At 37.9% G+C, this 16700-nt stretch overlaps 1 protein-coding gene across 8 annotated transcripts in view; it reads right to left on the reverse strand.

Annotated features, from left to right (window-relative positions):
- The window catches only part of diaph2 (diaphanous-related formin 2), a 381616-nt gene that overhangs the window by 145292 nt on the left and 219624 nt on the right, over positions 1-16700 (reverse strand). The window lies entirely within an intron of this gene.

Consider the following 16700-nt stretch of genomic DNA (forward strand, 5'->3'; position numbering starts at 1 on the left):
CCGGCGGTTCGACTGAGGAACAAAGCTCCCCTAAACAATGTATCATTGATTTTGAATGAAGCGCAACAACACAGCAGCACACCATTCAGCCACAGCAATCATCATTGCTAATGTGCCGCCAAATCTCATTATTGGAGTTGTATTTCTCCATCGCCACTTGCAGAGACGAGACAAGCGATTAGGATTTGCCGTTGCCTCTTTTCCAAATGCATATATAGGACAACCCCGCCAAATGGAGCAGAGACAGAGGGAAGAAGTAACAAATGGGGCTAAAGTGAGAGGAGCGAGAACGCGGTTAATTGTTAATACGCTCGTCTATGGCTTACATAATTATCAGAGTCCTGCATATTTGAGTAAATGACACGCAAGCAGAGCCATATGGGAGGGTTGGTAAGAGGCGGTTGAACCCTGAATGAATCAGTCTGCTCACTCCAGGCCTCCAAACTCAATCTGCATCTGGGAGGGGGGTTAGCGGAGCACAGGTCCTAGCAGACGAGGCATGCTATGCTAATAATCCAGCCATTTGGACTCTCTCTGCAGGACCAGATACATGCATGCTGTCACGCTTTATTCTTTAAGATGCTGCTCGTCTCAAGTGTCGTTTCAGACTTCATGACCTTATTTACTTCCACAATGCATGCTCCTGAACTTAGTGTAAGATATTCATTAGAGCATGTTATTTTTCAAGTAAAAAAAAAAAGTTTTCTTTAACTATTCTTTAACTGAGCAATGCTAGTGCCTTAATGTCAATGGGAAACTACAATTTCAATGTTGAGTATTAAGGTGCAATTACTTGTGCTTTGGTAGGTTTCCATGTAACTGTGAAAATAAGGAGAGTCTGCAAGTGTAATGACTGCCAAGTTCTTAAATGATACAGGAATTAATCCAGCATTGGAAGAGCATACGGAATAGGACAGCGAGACAGACAAGCCTCAGAATCCACAAATATTTTGACTGATGACAATATCTGTCAGGTTTCCAGCAGTATACTTTGATCTCTGATGCTGACATGTTCCACTCACACAATCAACCTATGCCAAGTCTTTAGTCAAAAAAGACAGCACGGCTATGATCAGATTAGCATATTACCATACTACACATACCACAAGTTCGTCAGTGTACAGTATAGTATAAATATTGTGTCTAGCATGTTAGTTTTCTGTATGGTTAGAAATACCCTGAAGACATTTGCCTAAATCTGCGATATTAAACAAAGTGCACTGCATGGAACCCTTTATCTTACAATGCTACCGTCCATTTCCTGTGTGAGGAATCAATATAAATATATTAAATCTGTGTTGGCAGTTGACACAACAACCCTATGAGGATAAAAATCCACTCACTCCTTTTTTATCCCCATAAGTAAACAGCAGTGTCTCCCAAAAACCAGTTTTCAGCATTGCTGCTAATGTGACGTCACATTAGCCACAGGCCCTGCTCACGAAAGTTGACAGTAGGGCTGTCAAAATGACTGAAAAACTACATTCAATTTTTTTTACTTTTATGTTATCAAAATTCGAATTATTTTAAATTTAAAATGCTTAATTTTAGTAAGGGTGATGGAAAGCTTTTGGCTTTCATACAGAGTACATTTTTCATTTAAAAACATGAGATGCAGTGGTATGGGGAAAAACCCAACATAAAGTCTCGAGATATGTTTTTAAAAAGTTGAACTTACATTCATTTTACATGGCTTTCTAAACATGAGGCTCTATTGTGCAAGACGCAAGTCCAAAGTTAACAGGAGATGTCACTCTAGAAAATGCGCGAAATATGCGTTCTGTGTGAACGGCTTGGTTTCAGTTTTGATGTAAACAAGATCTTCATTGATGTTGGCATTGACATTGATGTTCTCTTTTTCTGCATTATTTTTAGCGAACATTGCAGCAGCGATCTAATGGCTTCAATTGGATAGGCTAACCAAAAAATTATAATGCAATGACACTTATTGTCTTCGTATCTCGTGTGCCACTGATATAGGCCAAAATATAGTTCGGCTGTCCGGATCAATCGCACCGTCAGCATTGTCATTTTCGCCGTCAAGAGAGCTTGCGGATAGCTGCGCACCCCACCTGCGTGCAGGCTATTTTTGAGACCGCGCGGACGGTACGCGTACAACAGCGTACGCACAAGATGAATGATGAGACAGAAGTGGTACTGCATGTTGAGCTCGTCCGCCTTTTGAAAGCTGTGCGGATGCTGTTGGGCTCAAGCAGGAATGGAACGCGGACTGTGAAGTATACCCGGGCCGGGCTTTAAAGAAGCCTTAACGCACAACTAAAATTAGAATGTGGATTTTTATTTTAAATTCGACAAATATTCAAAATTCAAAAAAAAAAAAATGTACAGCCCTAGTTGACAGATACTGACGTTTACACTTAGAACCACCCTGAGCGAGTTCACAGCGAGTTGTATATAGTCTGCCATTGCTGCACTGACGAGAAGGTCTTCCAAGCACTTAAGGTGTTCTGTAGCTAGATGTATGAATCCACATAGCTCTCTCCATTTACTCCCAAAATCTTATCCACTGAAGACGAGGTTGATTCATTTTGTTTTTGAAGAAAATGGTCCCTCAACTCTACCGAAATTCGTTTATGTCTGCGTAAATCATTTACACTGGACTGCTTTGTGAATGAAGATTAGTATTTTGCAAAAAAAAGTTGCTCCTGAAGGATGGAGAAGTGCCAGCTATTCATGATCTAGCTACACCTCCAGTAAGTAAGTATCATGCATTAGTTTTCCAAACTGCCTTTCTGAGATACCTTCTTGGCACTCTGTAAGGCTAATATTGCTACCATTGTCTGTCTGTTTTCATTGATGCTACCAGAATGATCGTAAATCGGAAAGTGGGAGTTAAAGTTGCACATATAAGCAATGTGAAGTCGACCGCTGGAATTAGTCAAGCTCATAATCACAAGTGGGGCTTATAAATTTGTAATAGCATGCGATTGAGTTTTTTTTTTTTTATCGCATGTTTTACACACACACACTCACACAAGTAGGGACCGATATCAAAACTAGATAATTATTGCAATGTTATGCCCAATACCTAATAAATGAAATAGTTTTCAAAATATTATTGGAAGAATGAAAGATGAATTTTCATTTTAAGATCAGCAAATGATTACACTTCATAGTGTTATTAAAGATTAACTTCGCATTAGATGAAGGCAAAAGTAATTTAAATGCAAAAATGAGCATCCATTATTTAAACATAAAAATTTTAACGACCCAGATTAAAATTAAACAGACAGTAATATCAACAAATAATCAATATGTCACTGAGACAGACAGATACAGACAGACAAACAGATAGATAGATAGACAGATGCAGGTTCTAAGTTGTGTTTTTACCATGATCTGAATATCGGCCAACAAGCGAGACAGATGCTCAGTACAGGCAGAGTGAAAGAGAACAGCCATTACAACAAGCGCACCATGCTTGGGTAGATGGAAATAAATTACTCCCACGGACGTCTCTCCTCGGCTCAGCAGAGCATATGCCCAACAGTAAAGTCAGAAACGAGGGAAGATCAACAAATCTCAAATTACCCTCCCAGGGACAGCACAATCAATAAAAATGTTCTCCTAGCAATAAACTCTTTATTAAACTGAAAGAATTCACAAAAGGAGGGGTGTACGGGGGGCTGTAACCTTGCCTGTATGTGATGCCAAACACAGAACTCCTCATCTGAACCAGTCGGGTCTGTTGTGGATAGGACTGACAGATATGATTGACTGTTCACCCTCCTTTTTTTTGTTTAATTGATCTGTTCTTAATTTTTGGGACGTATCGCCACATGCAACTCTGTCTTTCTCTTGGCCAAGCACACATGTGAAACATTATACGGTCGCCTTCCTGCTGTGGCGTCTCAGCAGGTCTCGGCACAGCTTTCGGTAAATCGTTTCAGGGACCTCTGTTTAAATCAATACCGGAGAACACTAAAACATACCAAGACATGCACAAAATATTCATTCATGACAGGTATATTTATCCGTTTCAGTAAATATTTCACTTGTGCACATAATGACCTTATTTTGACATGAATAGTTTGATCTCCTTAAAGAAAGCTTATGTATCATGTAACACAAATGACACAATGGGTTGCCTCTTTGAGAAAGAGCAATACATGTCTCGAGATTACAGCAAATCTGTTATTCGGTGTAATTCAGAGTGCATGATTCAGCCTGACATCCGATTTGCACATGTAGAGTTAGTCACCTTATCTCTCAGAAGCCTAATAAACATGTAGTACTGATCAAACTAACAGAAAAAATAAATAAATAATAAAAATAACTAATAAATAAGCAGGGTAATTATCATAACAACATAAATGCAATCAGCTTCTATCCAATTAGGGAGCAATATGGCATTGGTCTACAAAATTAGGTCATAATTTTATCACAGCTGCATCTCTCAATTTAATAATACAGCACTCCGATTGTCAGCATGATCGCACACCTCCAAGGAACTTGCTCCAAAACATATACACATTGGAGACCGCAAAAGCCAAAGTTTTAATAAAACAGATTTAAAGGAATATCAACCTATCACAACATACTTGAGGTGAGGTGAGGTGTGAAGATCGAATCAGTGGTGGATGTATGCTCAGTTCACATCTGGTATTAAGATATGTTTTGGTTGTTGGGATCACACATTCTCGTTCACACCTGGTGTTTCAAACCATCTCTTATGTCCACTTCGGACCATGGAAGGGTCTATAGCCCAATGTATGTGGGCTTTTCTGATCTTTCCATCTAATATTGTGAAAAAAGCTTGCGCATTATACATACACGTGTTTTTATTTATGTATTTATTTATTTAAAGCTATTTTTTAAACATTTACATGGATCAGTCAAGTATTACAAAAAGTATTACATTCAATCCATTTTACTGGTATACAGGACAGAATAAGATGACAATCTGAAAGTATAAGTAGCTACAAAATTATAGTACAAAATGTTATGTATTATATATGTTATGTTATGTATAAAATCATGGAATAAAACAAATTATAACTAAATAATCATAAACAACACAGGCCTATAAACATCCAGCAATACTATAAATGATATGGTGTGTGCGAGTGAGAGGATCATGGATATTTTTCTAATCACAGAAAAAAAAAAAAAAAGATCTGAATGCGATAACTTTGTAAAATAAAGAAAACAAACAGGATGCATTTTCAGCCATCTCTGTTTCCATAAACCTGTGGTGTGGCCATACAAATGAAACAAAAACAGACTTGTTTTTGTTTTGCTTTTGTTTTTTTCGTTAATTTGTTAATTATTAAATAATTCATGTAGGCCTATTTATTTTATTTGTATCATATGTCATTTTATATGTTTTTCTCTTTTCTCCTGTTGTTCATGTGCATGCAAATCTAAACCATTGGAAAGAAAAACATTAATTTCAATGGGTCACATATACTTGCCAATTTGAATTTAAATTAACATTCTAATTTTGTAAAATAACGGATAGGAAATGTACATAGTAATGTTTAAGTATAAGCTCAGTCAGCGGAGACTAGGTGGACTTTAGTGGATGTTCTGACAAATTCGACCACGTGAGCGTCCACACTACTAGTGCAATCCAGTCAAATGTGTTCTCGACTGCCTCTGGAGGTGGTCAAAAGTGGACAAGCTAGAGCCTGTATTTAGCTTTGTCCACTTGTGATGGGATCAATGTTAACACATCTTAATACAAGGTGTAAACAGGGCCTCACAGATAAACAGAAAACACACATCCACAGCCACTCAGGAGAGTAATTTTCCTCAATGGGCACAACATGTGACACATTACCGTTGTGCAGTTGGCATTAAGCTAATCTAGAGAGCAGCACTTTGACAGAACCGAAAGGGATCTCTACTCCCCTAAATCGAACTAACACCTCAGACTGTCACAGACACTAGCCACAGTTGGAAACTGACAGGCGACAAACCTAGGATGACAGATTCCAAAATCGCATTAAACTAAATGAGAAATAAATAAAAAAAAGGATTATATTTGGGTCGGTGAGGGATAGAGCTGACAAAGCTGACAGACCTGCCATGACATTAATTTTGTCTTTTTAAGGACTTTTTTATGGATATGGAGAGCATGAACACCTGAGTCTTACACACACACACACACACACACAATTACTCACTTAATCAGCACTACACAATGTTGTTTTGTTACTGAATTTGCATTTCACGCAGAGGAGCCTACTAGCGTTGTGCCAAAACAAAGCCTCAATTAAACTCAAGGGGGTGAGCAGTATTTTCTGCTTAGCCATTAATCTGGAAGCCTGGCACACCTCTGTAGTTCTTGTCCCGTCTTGAACGTACTTTTCACTATATTCAAACGACAGGTAACAACACACCAGACTGCTCCAGTCACCTGTTGTTAGCCTCCAGAACAAAGGCTGGCACCGTCACCATGCCCTGCAACCAACCAGTGAGGCAGGTAATGAGGGCTCATGAATATGTATGAAGGCAAAGCCGAAATGGCAGACGATCAGGGTGATTGACAAACAAGATAAACAATAATAACAAGCAAGGGCAAACACGGAACCCCTAACAGGCACGACTATCCACCAGCATGCTGAGAAGGCACAGCGAGAGGGAGAGCTGACAGGACATACGTCAGGATGGACAACGGGCTTCTCAGATTATGCCATGAAGATTTCAGTCAAGGACGCTACCTTACATCACCCTTATAATCTATTAATGCGATGCCAGATTTCTAAGGACTCGAGAATGCGATACTGTCATCTCTAACGCTGTGGTGCTGTATCACACGGGACAGAGAGTGTGGTTATTTGTCATCGCTACACATTATGCATTGCGCTACATACTTTATTAGCTGCCGTTATGACGCTTTGAGTGGAACAAAAATAGATTGCAAGGATAGATTATTGAATAATAATAATCAGAGACCGATTCAATACTGATTTTTTCTTTCTGTGAAGTTTGTTGAATCAAACATTCATGTTGAATTCAAATGTACTATTGTGGTCAGGAACTATTTAGGCTAAACCAAACTGGAGAGTTTCATAAAATAACAACAATAACAACAATACTACTACTACTACTACCACTACTACTAATAATAATAATAATAATAATATATTTTGAATCAAATTTTTATGCTGAATCTAAGTCTCTATACTGTTGATAAACTATTAAGGCAAAAAAAAAAAATGAATAAATGAAATAAAACAAAACAATTGAATACATTATTAATTAGTGTTCCACAGAAGAATAGAAAAAAAAAAAAAAAACTTAATACTGTACATGATATGTGGGTAAAAGTTACCAAAGGCAGCAAATGATGGGAGTTATTTTTTTGGTGGGGGCAATGGTCTCCTTTAAGAAATTAAGTCTTCAATATTATGGGTTTACAAATAATAGCATAGCCCTAATATTTTATCATGATTGACTATTTATTAACATTACTCCTGAACGCAATCACAGCTTTAAAAAAGGGCCTTAAGTTATGCGGTCCAGCGTAGGTGTATGAATGAAAAATCTTCCGTTTGGAAAGTATTCAGACCAAAGGGACTCATAAAGCATACTTCACAAGGTAGGAGTGAAACAGGATTGAGCGTCGCACATTTCCATCTTATCAACTCAGGAATCAAAAATACATGAGGTGCTAAAATGAGAAAAATGGGAAGTATGGCGTTCCTTTGAATACTGAATTGCACAAGGGTACGTGTTACATTAGTAAATTTCCTTTGCAGTAGTCGAGCGGTCAAAAGGGATGAATCCTAAGGAATGATTGACATAATGCATAACAAGTAGAAGGTACTGAGGAGCATACTAATGTGGTGAGGAGCAGTTTTTCTTACGTCTATGATATATATATATAATTACAGAAACTCAGCGGTGACACCGCTCTGCAGCTCCGTGGATGCAATGACACACATCATAGTGATGACATCACTGGGGCTCTGGGGGAACTTGGCTGTCAAATACACAGCTGAGGTTGTGAGACATACTCCCCACGACACACCGTGATTAACATGAATCACTCATGCTACAGACTTTCTTATATGCTTGAAAACCCTGCTTGTGTGAGGAGAAAACTTTCCACAGTGACTGGCATACAGAGCCCTGCTAAAGATCAGTACATGAAACAGTGCAGACTGACCTGTAATAGGCAGTGTTAAGAGGGAACTGAGAGAACCTCTTGGGTGTTTGCAGCCTGTGTTGATGGAGACAGACAGGGAGCACCAAGAGAGACAGGTAGACAGGGCCATTTCACTGCCTTATAACACTGGGCTGAGATCTAACATGCTCAAATCAAGTGTATGACCACATATAGTGCCAAAAGTACTCACTTGCTTGGACTTTTTCTGGTTTTGCTGTCTCACAGCAACAGATCACTGTGGATTTGTGGACATGGCCTTTCTGCCACTGATCAACAAGCAACAGAAAGACTCTTTAATATCAAAATAAAAACTAAGTAATTTTAACTGAAAACAAAATAGAACATAATTGGATTTGAATTCACCTGATAAATAATAACAAACATTTTATTTTTCCCCACCTGTAATAACAAGGAGGTCAATTTTTATTGATGTGTAGAAATATTTTCACTTTGATCTGTTGTTCTGCTGAACAAAAATGTCTGAATAAACCCTTGGTTTTGTGAAAAAAAAACACTGAGCACTATAAACATAAATAAATAAATAAATAAATAAAGTGACTGATAAAACTGGAAAAAATAAAATCAACAATTAAATATAAAATCAAATTAAATACGGAATCAAATTAAATATTAAATAAAATCAAACTAAATTAAATTAAACAATAAGCATATTTTGTCTCATTTTTTTTTTTTTTTCACATTTTTTTTTGTCAACATTTTAGTCCAAGTTTGGGCACTGGAGGATTGAATAAATAAATATTCTAAATATTCTCAGACAATATAAAAAATATAATTAAAGGATTTACAATAAAGTTTTAAAGGGGTCATATGATGTGATTTCAATTTTTCCTTTCTCTTTGGAGTTTTACAAACTCTTGGTGCATGAAGAAGATCTGTAAAGTTGCAAAGACTACAGTCTCAGATCCAAAGAGATATTCTTTTAGTTAAGGCTCTGCCATGGCCCCCTAAAACACCTCATTCAAACACGCCCCCACATGTATACGTCACTGTGTGGAAATATTTGAGTAATGCTGCCTAAATGTTGACGCAAAGAAATTGAAACATGTCCCATGTCAGGGAGATGCTGTGTGTTTCTAGGCGAAAGCAAACTCACTTTAATTGGTCTTTCGAAAGTAGATGCATTAAGGAATCTTTAAGAGTACTTTCAACAGAACAGCAACACATTTTATGGACAACCGTTTCGTGAACCTGGAAGAGGAGGTCATTCTGACTTTGCTACGGCAATCTGGCACTTCTTAATCAGCTACTGTAAGTATGCTGTGTTATTAGTTTAAGAATTTGCTGTTGAATGTTCAAATTAAGAGTTTTGCTTGTGTGTGTATGTGTGTGTGAGAGAGAGAGAGACAGGGTCACAGAGTGGAGTCAGCTGTCTTAACCGTCTGTGGCTTGTGTACTGAAAACACATACAAGCTTCATCACTGTGTCTGTCACACCATTCTGTTCCCCTTTCGGCTTGAACTGATGGTAAAACTAAGGACATTATTACCTGTCTTTACATTTATTTTGAAAGATGGTAATTATGGAAAGGGGCATTACATTTCCGATGAGTGCTTGCGGTGTTCGGCCAATCACAGTGCACTCGGTCAGCTGGCCAATCAGAGCAGACTGCACTTGTCAGAAGGAGGGACTTTATAGAAAACGACACATTTGAGAGAGGTAGGGCATAGAGGGCCTACAAATAATGTACAATATTTGAAAAATAATGTGTTTTTTTTTTAACATTAAGGCATGTTAACATATTCTGTCACACCAAATACACAAAATAATGATCTTTAAAAAAGCATCATATGACCCCTTTAAATTGCAAATACCATCATGAATGTGTGCGAAATCAACAAATACAAAATCTAGCATTCAACATTTACACAATATTTTAACTGCATATAAGCATTTCTCGTTTGATTATCTTCATCCGGGTACATTCCTAGTACAAAAAGTCATGCAATTTAAAACCGCTTGTATATGACTGTTAAATGGCTCCACATCCAACACATGCATGAAGCAAGTGTGCAGAGATATCTGTGAACCTAACGAGAGAAGAAACCTGGATAGCAATTAACAGCCCTTCATCGGGCCACGTAATATTTAACAAATTGGCCAGTTATAGATGTGCTGATATTTCTAGTTCGGTTTGAAGTTTGAAAAAGACCACCACACAAAACCACAGCAGGAATATTAAAGCCCATAGTACTATTTCCTGTGAATAACTGGCCTTTCACTGAACACATTAACTGAGCTGAACTGAGGTTAGCCTTGCCATAATGAGAGCATGTGAGCTAAGAAGAGAGACGTGCAGTGGGTCATTTTCAAATGAAATCTATTAGTGTTCATTACAAAGCTCCCTGTTGATAGCGCTATACAAAGAGTACAAAGGTTGAGTCCATCTTGAATATGATGTAGATAGAAAAGCTTATTAGAATTCAGAGATAAAGTTTTGCTCCAGGCCTGTACAGTGCTTAAGTACAACCCTCTTATAGAAAACGAGCCATAGAGAAAGTGAGAATAAGAAACATCCATCCATGTGAAAGTAGCGATTGGGCAGCAAGATTGTTCTTTAAAACTCCTCTCCCAGAAAAATGCTGACAAAATCCTAGTTTATCCCTCTCTGTTCCCTTCCTTTATCAAGACTAACCTGTTACTTTGTTTATCATCGTACTGCATTGCATTGGAGTGTGGTCTGTTTGTCTATTGTCCTATTCTCAGCACACTATAATGCTACTGGTGCATTATTTCAGAGAGGGCCACAGCCTTTGAGAGCTTATTAATGATATCTGCATTGTTCTGGCTTTTGGCTTTACTTGGCATCAGCAGTACAAGGGCATTGAACCAAAAACCACTATCTCCACATTAAAATCTTCCCAGAGGGCTGCAGGCTTCTTGAGGGATTAAGACACCATTGGAGAACGCAAACTTAAGATACTGCCTCCCTGGCAGCAGATGAGAAATCCCGTGTTTTGTTTCTCTAATTATCGTCTAAACTGATTACAGAGATGTAGCAGTATCAAAAAAGTGATGTAAAGGAACCTTCAGCCTTATCTTCACACATTTCATATGGGGTCAGCAGGGCGCAGCTGCTGAACTCAGTTGCGCGTGAAAGAAATTGGTGTGTATTAATATAACACCATGATGCACAGGGAAGGGGATTTGCCTGGGTGGAAGATTTAAGGTTGTGGCCTCACTGGTGGCTTGAACAAAGCAGAGCGTGGCTGAACCTGGCTTCTTTTGGGTGTGAAGCAGGCGTTCTGAAAGACGTGAGCACAATGGCGGTGTGCGGACCTTGGTCTCTTTTGCACGTGCCCAGTCTCTTTCTTTTCTGTCTGTGTCACACATCTACAATGGGGCAGAGCTTCTTTGCCAGCACATCTGCCTTTTTTATGGGGACCTTTGCCTGGACCAGACACTATAATAAATGCTTTCTTATCTGATTGTTTTGCAGGCCCTTTGTTGTCAGTGGGATGACGGTTCTTTGCTTGCGTGATGACAAAATGTGGAATGACATCCACAAAGCAAGAAGAACTTAAAAAAAGAAAATAAATAAAAAATAAAAAAGAGAGAGGCTAAGCCTCATTCTTGTCAGAGATAGAAAGGAAGAAAGCAAGAAAGCAAGTGAGACAGAGCATCTGAAGGAGGCATTGAATTTTTCTCCAGACAATGGAAAGTAAGTGTTTGACTGCTTGGCTGTGCAGGGAAGCGTTAGATGAGAGGCTTCACACACCTACTTTATGGATGCTACACCCTGGCAAGCCTGCTGGGGTTTACAGATCTATGGGGGTACTGTATGTATAGTACGAAACACACTGAACCAATCAGCTCTAACAGAGATGAAGGTGATTGTTTAGAAACACTTGCTGCCCTCACAGAGAAATCTTTTACATTAAACGTCAAACTCAGAGGAATACAGCACTTTCTTCTTTGATGGCACCTACACTAGAGTTTATGCTGACTCACAGAATGCTTTTATTTTAATGGCAAATGTGCTTTGTGAGGATGTGGGGGAAGAATACATGGTTTTGTGAAAAGTGACACTGTTACAGTATGTAAACACAGGTCGAGAGCAAATATGATGTCATGAGGTGCTCTGATTTAAGTTTTTTTTCATTCTGATTTGATAAGCAGCAAAGAGGGCAGACAATTCTAATTTAAAGGAGAATTCAAGTAAATTGAATTCAAAGAAAATGTCAAATTTACCCAGTTAAATTTAAATGTCAAATGTCCCTTCCATAGGCGCTGCGTTAGAAACACCCTCATATTAGCTTTAATTTTTTTTTTTTGCAATTTGATCCAAAGGTCATATTCTACAAAGTATTGTGTTATAAATATACTTAATAATAATAATAATAATAATAATAATAATAATAATAATAATAATAATAACCAAAAAAAAACTTTTGAGGATTTACAATGCTGATGACTGCTGAAAGGCATCATCACATTCTTGTAAAATTCATCCATTCAAAAGAACATATATATATATATAGAGAGAGAGAGAGAAAGAGAGAGAGAGAGAGAGAGAGAGAGAGAGAGAGAGAAGAAAGAGAAGAAAGAGAAGAGAGAGAGAGAGAGAGAGAGCGCGAGTAAGCATATTGTCATTCTATCATAAATGAGACCATGCTCATTTCACTCATGTGCGGTCAGTCTGAATCCTGAGTGTGACCACTGGGACATTTACACACTTCTGGCTGTCTTTCCTATTTTGAGACGTGACATTTCCTAGAGGCAGTATGAATGATGTCAAGGTAGAGCAGCAGTCACCATGTCCCTACCCTAGGAGGGAAAAAAAGAAAAATACCTCTCTTTCTCTATCCATATTATTTGAGTGGTTTAGAGGCACGTCTGTCTGTGGCTGCGAGCTCACCCACAAGCCTCTGCCAACATCCCGTCGGCATGACTGAGGCATTACCGTCCTGCCAGAGAACCGCTAAAAAGCCTTTACCATTACCGTGCAAGGACATTAAACTGGACCTGTGCATTACCTCCCACTCAAGGATGAGGATCTCATGCCATGGTTATGTGAGTTCCAGGGATGAAGATAGGACGATGAAGGTGATAAATGTGAGGGGGCGTGTTTGGACGAGTGAGAGAGAGAGGGATAGAGAGAAAGAAGGATGAAACTGAGAATAGAGACAAGGGAAAGAGGTGTGCAGACCTGACAGATGAATCTCCTCTATAAAGCGCAGCTGAATGTGGGAAAAGGTCATCACTTTAGCTCTTCTGCTTCTGTAAAGAGCGACAGGGCTGTCACCTCAGTTCAGGCTTCAACACACCCAGCCCAAACCACCTGGCAATTAAAGGTCATCTCTGCTCCCAGCAACAACCAAGAAGGGCTAACGTGGACCAGGACATCTAAATATTCCTTATCTCCCTTACCTTTCTCCAGCTTTGAAAAAAAGAGCAAGGAGAAAAATACAGACTGAAAACAACCAAAATACCTCATCTAGATGGGGGGTGGGGGGTGGCAGATGAATTCCGGCAGTTGAACATAGCCCAAGCACTTCAGAAGCAAAAGCTAAAATGAAAGTCACAAATCCCCCTAGTGGTCTCTGAGATAAACGCCAAGCTGTCAGTTGTGAAGCAGAGTTGACTCTTTCAAATCCACCTAATTCACAGTGGTGAAAAAGCCACCAGTGGGTTCGAGGCAAAGGGTGGTCTAATGTAAATGAGATCAACTCTTTCACAGACAGCTGAGGTGTCTTTAGTTCAGGAAACACATGCCATTCGCAATTACCACGTTTTAGATGAACAAAAACCACTGAGACAGTTAGGGTGTGAAGAGCTTCCTGAAGGATCATCAATCTTGCCTGTAAGACAAAGGGCAGTGGGAGGGAGGGTGGGGCGGCAGGAGTTTTGCCAAGTTCTGTCCCAAAGCAGCTATTATGAGAGAGTCAAAGTGGAGCTTCTACTGGCCTGGTGAATGAAAGCAGACAGAGTATTGTACACGAAGCACTGCCTGGCATCAAAGACGTCTCTTTAATGAAGCCTTTCAGATGCACACAGTCATCTGTAAGCATGACGAATCTCTGAGCAAAGACAAACGTAGGACGTTTTTACAAATGCTATTCAGAAAATTCCCATGAATGTCTGGCTTTCGAAAAAACAGATTTATCTGTTTAGGGGTTTGGTGTGTTTCAGTCAAAAGTTCATACACACGCAGGCGCGCACGCGCGCACACACACACACACACACACACACACACACACACACACACACACACACACACACACACACAAACACACACACACACACACACACAAACACAGACAATTCTGAGATTTGTCTGTAACAAAAACTAAATCCCTATTAAACTAATAATAATTATAATAATGATAATAAAATTAATGAATAAATAATACTATTTTTATGACTCCAAATTATCTAAACAATAAACCTGCCTCTAAAATAAATTAATTAATAAAGTAATTCTTTCATTTTATTTTCTGAATTAAATTAAACAGTTACATAAAGAAATTAATAATACATTTATTGTACCTTAATTTTTTTTTATTTATTTTTTTAAACTATCAGGTAACACAACTGTAGCAGCCCTAAGATACTAAAATAAAACACATAATAATAATAATAATAATAATAATAATAATAATAATAATAATAATAATAATAATAATAATAATAATAAAAAATAAGAATAAGAATAAGAATAAGAATGATGGTGCAAATGTAGAATACAAAACAATAAAAATAGATGTAAACAGATATAAATAAATAAAATAGATAAAAACAGATGTGTGTGTGTGTGTGTGTCCACAGTTATTGGCACCCAATTATTGCAACGTCCTTTTCTCAAGACATCAGTTAGGAGTTTTCTCCTATAATGCCTGAAGAGTTTGGAGAACACCTGATGAGATCACAGACTATTCCTTCATGCAGAATCTATCCAGATACTTCAGAACACCAGATCCATGTTGGTGCTTCTCCTCAGTTCACCACACTCATTTTCTACAGGGTTCAGGTCAGGGAACTGAGACAGCCATGACAGAAACTTAATTTTGTGCTCAGTGACCCAGTTTTGTGTTGATTTTGATGTTTGTTTTGGATCATTGTCTTTATGGAAGATCCAGACGTGGTCCATTTTAAGATATCTTACAGAGTCTGTCAGGTTTAGATTTTGGATTTATAGACTTTGGATCAAATTGCATATTACAAAATATTAATAATAATAATAATAATAATAATAATAATAATAATAATAATAATAATAATAATAATAATAATAATAATAATAATAATAATAATAATAATAATAATAATAATAAAATAGTTCACGATAATGTGAGGGTGTTTCTAACGCAGCGTTTATGGAAGGGACATTTGATAGTCACATTTATCAGAGTAAATTTGACATTTTCTTTGAACTCAATTAACTTGAATTTCTTTTTTAAATTAGAATTGTCTGCCCTGTTTGCCGCTACTCATCAAATCTGAATTTTTAAAACTTAATCAGAGCACCTCCTGACATCATATTTGCTCTCAACCTGTGTTTACATACTGTAACAGTGTCACTTTCACAAAACCATGTATTCTTTCCCCACATCCTCACAAAGCACATTTGCCATTAAAATAAAAGCATTCTGTGAGTCAGCATAAACTCTAGTGTAGGTGCCATCAAAGAAGAAAGTGCTGTATTCCTCTGAGTTTGACGTTTAATGTAAAAGATTTCTCTGTGAGGGCAGCAAGTGTTTCTAAACAATCACCTTCATCTCTGTTAGAGCTGATTGGTTCAGTGTGCTGCATACTACTATGATTAAGGGTATCTGGTCTTTGTGTTTCTCATATTTATAATCTTGTAGAACAGGAAGTCATGCTGGACAATTTCAGGTTTAGAATCACCATGGTGTGCTAAAAAATGTGTGAAAATATGAATAGGGATCTACTTCAAAGATATTTTACCTCTAAGAATTTCTAGAGGTACAGAACTGTCACAACTTTGTACATTTACAAAAAAACAAAATAAAAATAAATAAATAATAATTCTAATACTAATAATACTAATACTAATAATAATAATAATAATAATACAAATGAAATGAGTACATGGTGTAAGTATTCAAACCCTTAACTCATTACTTAGCTGAAGCACTTTGACAGCCTCTAGTCTTTTTGGGTATGATACAACAAGCTTTGCACATCAGCATTTGGAAATTATCTGTCAGGTTGGACATTTTCAGGTTTCTCCAGAAATATTTGATTTGGTTCAAGACCAAATTCTGGCTTGGACACTCAAGGACATTAGCAGAGTTGTCTATAAGTCACCTTTGCTGTGTTTAGGTTCATTTCTTTTTGTACAGTTTCCTGTTGGAAGGTAAACCTGCTGGCCATTCTGTGGCTCTGAATGCTCTGGATTATATTTTTATCAAGGCATATTTTTATTTTATCTCAATATTTTGGTGCACTGAGCTTTTCTTTTTCTCAGACGTGTCACTCAGTCCCTGATGCTGAAAAACACCCCCACAGCATGAGGCTGCTACCAGCACACTTTACTTTTTGTATAGTACTCTACAGGTGATGAGCAGTGCCTGGTATCCTT

Source organism: Carassius auratus, chromosome 14 (genome assembly GCF_003368295.1).
Source record: "Carassius auratus strain Wakin chromosome 14, ASM336829v1, whole genome shotgun sequence".
Classification (NCBI taxonomy): Eukaryota; Metazoa; Chordata; class Actinopteri; order Cypriniformes; family Cyprinidae; genus Carassius; species Carassius auratus.